Here is a 6,235-nt window from a genome sequence, read left to right as displayed (position 1 = left end):
GGGCCCCCCATCCTCACACACCATCCCTGAGCCCCGGTCAGACTGTGTCCCCCAGCCGGGGCAGGGAGAGCCCTCACCAAGGGTGTGCCGGACGGGACCCTTGCCGGGTCCAGGACGCATGACTGGGCACAGCGTCCCAGGGAGACGTAGTGACTGTCTTGGTGTCATACAGCAAGTCCAGGGGACAGATGGCTGAGCACAAGGGAGCGAGTTCCCCCGGAAGGTCACGTCTCTTAGCCCTGCTCTCCAGACCCAGGAAGATCTGACTCCAGTTCTGCAAGGTCGAGCCCAGGCCCCCCACCCCCGCCATCACACACACACGCGCGCACGCACGCACGCACGCACGTGGGAAGCGGCCTGGCTGAGCCAGGCCGCGGACAGGCAAGCTGCAGCACGCCTTGGCATTGCAGGCCCCACGGGCTGGGAAGAACCCAGGCAGGCCTGGTCGCCACCCCAGTGTCTCTCCCAGGAACGCAGGCCATGGAGGGCTGAGCAGAGAACACCAACGTGGCCCACTGACCCGTGACCGGCTGTGTAGGGGAGAGGGGCCAGGGCGTCCTGGCCCCGGAGCCACAAAGACCGCATGGGAGGGACAGCCTTGCGGAAGGCCCAGCCTCAGCACCACGGATTGGGGGAGGGGAGGGCCGGGGCCTGCTCCACAGATGCTGGTGCTAGGGGCCAGGGCAGCTCAGGGCAGCTAGGGCCACCTGGAGCCAGGGGAGACCCAGAGGGGCCACAGCGCCAGCAGAGCCCCGCCCCGCCGCTCAGAGTCCCCCGCGGGCCTCCAAAGCCCTGGGAGTTTGAGCCCCAGACGGGCACGTGTAGTCTGGCAGCGCGGGCCTGAGCCGCCAGCTCCGCCGTCCAGGCCGGCTCCGCCCTCGAGTGGGGCCGACGAGAGCAAGTACTCCAGCCTCTGTCAAGGCCTGGAGAGATATTTCAGGGCCCCCCGGTAAAGGACTTGTGGGTTTCAAGATTCATTCCTGAATATTTTATAAATTCTGTTCTTTTTGAAAATGGCACTTTTCCTGTTATTTTTTTTTAGCGACTTAAAGGATTGCTGTTGACTCTTGTTTTGGGCCACCATGTTGAACTCTGACTGGTACTAATAGTTCATCTGTTGCTTACTTTGGGATTTCAGTGTAAGTTGGGTCCCCGACCCGCAGGGCCGAGGACCGGTACTGGCCCAGGGCCCATTGGGACCTGGGCCGCACGGCAGGAGGGGAGCGGCAGGCGGGCGAGCGAAGCTTCATCTGTATTCGCAGCCGCTCCCCAGCGCTGGCATCAGGCATCGGGTTCTCATAGGAACACCGGTCCCTGGTACCAAAAAGGTTGGGGACCGCCGACGTCACCTGTCACGCTATCCGAAGATACATGAGAATGTCTTCTTTTTTTTTAATTTTGGGCCTGCAGCACCTGGTTGTCCTGGGTGGTCTCCCATCCAAGGACTAACCAGGCCCGACCCTGCTTAGCTTCCGAGATCCGACGAGATCGGGCTCGTTCAGGGTGGCGTGGCCGTACACGAGAATGCCACTTTGTGTCCCTTCATCCAGTTCCCAAAACCACTTTCTCTCTTTTTCTGGAACAGCTTCCTCATCATATGGAGAATCAGTTCCCGAGGGCTTGGTAGGTCCACCCTGTGACCCTGCTGGGCTTGGGGCTTGGGGACTGTGTGTGTGCGTGTGTGTGCGTGTGTGCGTGTGCGTGTGCCTCGTAGGAGAGAGGTCTGGTTACTCCTTTAATTTTTAAACAGTTATTAAACTCTCGTGGTTTTCTCTTTCTCCTTGTCCCGATTTCAGTATTGTTAATTTTCTATGTTTTCAAATTTATTGGTGATGCCTTTTTTAAAAAAAAAATGTCTCCTACGTTTAAAACAATGCCCACACAGCTACGGTTATTCACCGCTTTGTCCTGTATTTTGATATTTCTCTCTTTTTCTCAGTGGGTCTCGAGATCGGCTTTCGAGGGAGCCAGCTCTGATTTCGCTCACCGTCTCACTGGTTTTTGCTCTGTCTTGATTTCAGAGTTTATTATTTTCTTCCTCCTTTTTTATCTCTTTGGATTTTATTCTGTGCTATTTTTGTAGATTCCGATCACTTAGTTGATATGTTTTCAGTCTCGCTTAGTTCCAGACACACATATTCAAAGCTCTACACCTGTCTCTGATACTGTTTTCAACGTGCCCCCCCGATTTTTACTTGTAGCGATTTCATTGTTGTTCAATTCTTATTGTATAATTTACCCTATGAATTCGTCTTTAACCCAAAGTTTATTTAGTACTTTTCAAAAAAAAGGGTTTCCGAAAATGGCATTTTAAAAGCCGTACTTTTGTTACTGGCTTCTTTTTTTTTGAAAATTCCATTTCGTGTGTTTCTCGTGTAGGGAATAATTGCAGACGGCATTAAATTATGGTGCCACAGTTTTGGAATTTTGATATCGCTATCTTTCGAGAACATTTTAAAGCTGGGAATTTTCCTCGGCTGTCCGTGAGCTGGAACGCGTCGTACAGCGTTACGTGCAGCACGGCCACGGCTCCCCGCGTGCGGACGCCCGTGGACCGGACGGGTGGCTCTGAAGAGTGGGCCGCGTGGCTCGTGCGCATCGGTCTTCAAGCCCTTCGGGGCCCGTCCCACCGTCATAATGGTTAACCGCACTCTTCTTAGAAAATCGTCTGTCCCGGCAGGCTTTCGTCATTCGCTCAGTATTCATCAGGGCATCCTCCGACGAGTAACGTTTTGTTCTCTATCTGTGAGTATTTTCCTCTCATTTCTTCTATTTCTTACTTAGGTCGTCTAATAGTTTCCCTTCTTTACTGTCACTTGGCCCCCTGAGTATTAGCTTAGAGTTATTTACTGCTTCGAACCTCCTTCCGGTTTTCCGGCCTCTCCCTTCTGTGTCCATCTCGGCTGCGCCCGTCGGGGTCCCTGCCTTTCTCCCCGACTTAGGACGCCCGGGAGCTGTCCCAGGACCCCGGCGTGAGGGCCATCCCCGGCCCTCCTCGGGCGGAGTCGGGGCGAGCGGGCCTCCCTCCCGGCCGTCACCCCACGGCCCGTCCAGCACCTGGGCCTGGTGGGCAGAGTGGGCGATCTCTGGGCTCAGGTTTCAGACACCCAGCCAAGGACGAGCCGCGGGCGCTTCCAGCTTCCTGAGCGCAGACGCCGAATTCCAACGGCGCCCTGGTCCAGGACTCACGGGACCCGCCCCACCCTGGCCTCCTCGCAGTGCAACTGGCAGTGTTGCCGACCTTGGCCGGGGCCTGCACCACAGATGCTGGTGCTAGGGACCAGGGCAGCTCAGGGCAGCTAGGGCCACCTGGAGCCAGGGGAGACCCAGAGGGGCCACAGCGCCAGCAGAGCCCCGCCCCGCCGCTCAGAGCCCCCCGCGGGCCTCCAAAGCCCTGGGAGTTTGAGCCCCAGACGGGCACGTGTAGTCTGGCAGCGCGGGCCTGAGCTGCCAGCTCCGCCGTCCAGGCCGGCTCCGCCCTCGAGCGGGGCCGACGAGAGCAAGTACTCCAGCCTCTGTCAAGGCCTGGAGAGATATTTCAGGGCCCCCCGGTAAAGGACTTGTGGGTTTCAAGATTCATTCCTGAATATTTTATAAATTCTGTTCTTTTTGAAAATGGCACTTTTCCCGTTATTTTTTTTAGCGACTTAAAGGATTGCTGTTGACTCTTGTTTTGGGCCACCATGTTGAACTCTGACTGGTACTAATAGTTCATCTGTTGCTTACTTTGGGATTTCAGTGTAAGTTGGGTCCCCGACCCGCAGGGCCGAGGACCGGTACTGGCCCAGGGCCCATTGGGACCTGGGCCGCACGGCAGGAGGGGAGCGGCAGGCGGGCGAGCGAAGCTTCATCTGTATTTGCAGCCGCTCCCCAGCGCTGGCATCAGGCATCGGGTTCTCATAGGAACACCGGTCCCTGGTACCAAAAAGGTTGGGGACCGCCGACGTCACCTGTCACGCTATCCGAAGATACATGAGAATGTCTTCTTTTTTTTTAATTTTGGGCCTGCAGCACCTGGTTGTCCTGGGTGGTCTCCCATCCAAGGACTAACCAGGCCCGACCCTGCTTAGCTCCCGAGATCCGACGGGATCGGGCTCGTTCAGGGTGGCGTGGCCGTACACGAGAATGCCACTTTGTGTCCCTTCATCCAGTTCCCAAAACCACTTTCTCTCTTTTTCTGGAACAGCTTCCTCATCATATGGAGAATCAGTTCCTGAGGGCTTGGTAGGTCCACCCTGTGACCCTGCTGGGCTTGGGGCTTGGGGACTGTGTGTGTGCGTGTGTGTGCGTGTGTGTGCGTGTGTGTGCGTGTGTGTGTGCGTGTGTGTGCATGTGTGTGCGTGTGTGTGCGTGTGTGCGTGTGCATCGTAGGAGGGAGGTCCGGTTACTCCTTTAATTTTTAAACAGTTATTAAACTCTCGTGGTTTTCTGTTTCTCCTTGTCCCGATTTCAGTATTGTTAATTTTCTATGTTTTCAAATTTATTGGTGATGCCTTTAAAAAAAAAAATGTCTCCTACGTTTAAAACAATGCCCACACAGCTACGGTTATTCACCGGTTTGTCCTGTATTTTGATATTTCTCTCTTTTTCTCAGTGGGTCTCGAGATCGGCTTTCGAGGGAGCCAGCTCTGATTCCGCTCACTGTCTCACTGGTTTTTGCTCTGTCTTGATTTCAGAGTTTATTATTTTCTTCCTCCTTTTTTATCTCTTTGGATTTTATTCCGTGCTATTTTTGTAGATTCCGATCACTTAGTTGATATGTTTTCAGTCTCGCTTAGTTCCAGACACACATATTCAAAGCTCTACACCTGTCTCTGATACTGTTTTCAACGTGCCCCCCCGATTTTTACTTGTAGCGATTTCATTGTTGTTCAATTCTTATTGTATAATTTACCCTATGAATTCGTCTTTAACCCAAAGTTTATTTAGTACTTTTCAAAAAAAAGGGTTTCCGAAAATGGCATTTTAAAAGCCGTACTTTTGTTACTGGCTTCTTTTTTTTTGAAAATTCCATTTCGTGTGTTTCTCGTGTAGGGAATAATTGCAGACGGCATTAAATTATGGTGCCACAGTTTTGGAATTTTGATATCGCTATCTTTCGAGAACATTTTAAAGCTGGGAATTTTCCTCGGTTGCCCGTGAGCTGGAACGCGTCGTACAGCGTTACGTGCAGCACGGCCACGGCTCCCCGCGTGCGGACGCCCGTGGACCGGACGGGTGGCTCTGAAGAGTGGGCCGCGTGGCTCGTGCGCATCGGTCTTCAAGCCCTTCGGGGCCCGTCCCACCGTCATAATGGTTAACCGCACTCTTCTTAGAAAATCGTCTGTCCCGGCAGGCTTTCGTCATTCGCTCAGTATTCATCAGGGCATCCTCCGACGAGTAACGTTTTGTTCTCTATCTGTGAGTATTTTCCTCTCATTTCTTCTATTTCTTACTTAGGTCGTCTAATAGTTTCCCTTCTTTACTGTCTCTTGGCCCCCTGAGTATTAGCTTAGAGTTATTTACTGCTTCTAACCTCCTTCCGGTTTTCCGGCCTCTCCCTTCTGTGTCCATCTCGGCTGCGCCCGTCGGGGTCCCTGCCTTTCTCCCGGACTTAGGACGCCCGGGAGCTGTCCCAGGACCCCGGCGTGAGGGCCATCCCCGGCCCTCCTCGGGCGGAGTCGGGGCGAGCGGGCCTCCCTCCCGGCCGTCACCCCACGGCCCGTCCAGCATCTGGGCCTGGCGGGCAGAGTGGGCGATCTCTGGGCTCAGGTTTCAGACACCCAGCCAAGGATGAGCCGCGGGCGCTTCCAGCTTCCTGAGCGCAGACGCTGAATTCCAACGGCGCCCTGGTCCAGGACTCACGGGACCCGCCCCACCCTGGCCTCCTCGCAGTGCAACTGGCAGTGTTGCCGACCTTTTGATGTGTAAGCCTTCTTTTCCCAAATCGGGTTTGCACTGATCCCCCTGGGACATGCTGGGATCTGAGTCTAATTGCAGGTCTGGAGGCCCGCGGGGCAGCGGAGGTGGGGCGGCTGGAATTGGCACCTGCTTGCAGAGCCGCCAGGTCGTGCGAGGTCACTGCGGGGGCTTCGCGCGAGGCAGGAGCAGGGGGATGGCCGTCTCCGCCCGGTTCGGTCGTCATGGCATGCTGGCAGGCTGCGTCTTCTCCGGGGCTCCCTCCCAAGGCTCCGGCCCCATCCCAGTCAGGGCCCTGGCTTTCAGGAGGGGACCGGGGGCGAGGAGGCCAGCACAG

General features: G+C 55.2%; 2 pseudogenes; both read right to left on the bottom strand.

Moving 5' to 3' along the window:
• Nucleotides 1-1,401: 1,401 nt before the first annotated feature.
• On the bottom strand, nt 1,402-1,520 carry LOC111730564 (annotated as a pseudogene).
• A 2,482-nt stretch (nt 1,521-4,002) lies between these two features.
• Nucleotides 4,003-4,121, bottom strand: LOC111730565 (annotated as a pseudogene).
• Between the last annotated feature and the right edge of the window lie 2,114 nt (nt 4,122-6,235).

The sequence above is a fragment of the Pteropus vampyrus genome, unplaced genomic scaffold (assembly GCF_000151845.1).
Source record: "Pteropus vampyrus isolate Shadow unplaced genomic scaffold, Pvam_2.0 Scaffold320, whole genome shotgun sequence".
Classification (NCBI taxonomy): Eukaryota; Metazoa; Chordata; class Mammalia; order Chiroptera; family Pteropodidae; genus Pteropus; species Pteropus vampyrus.
Note: the sequence above shows the minus strand (reverse complement) of the source record. Positions and strands in the feature narration are given on the sequence as shown.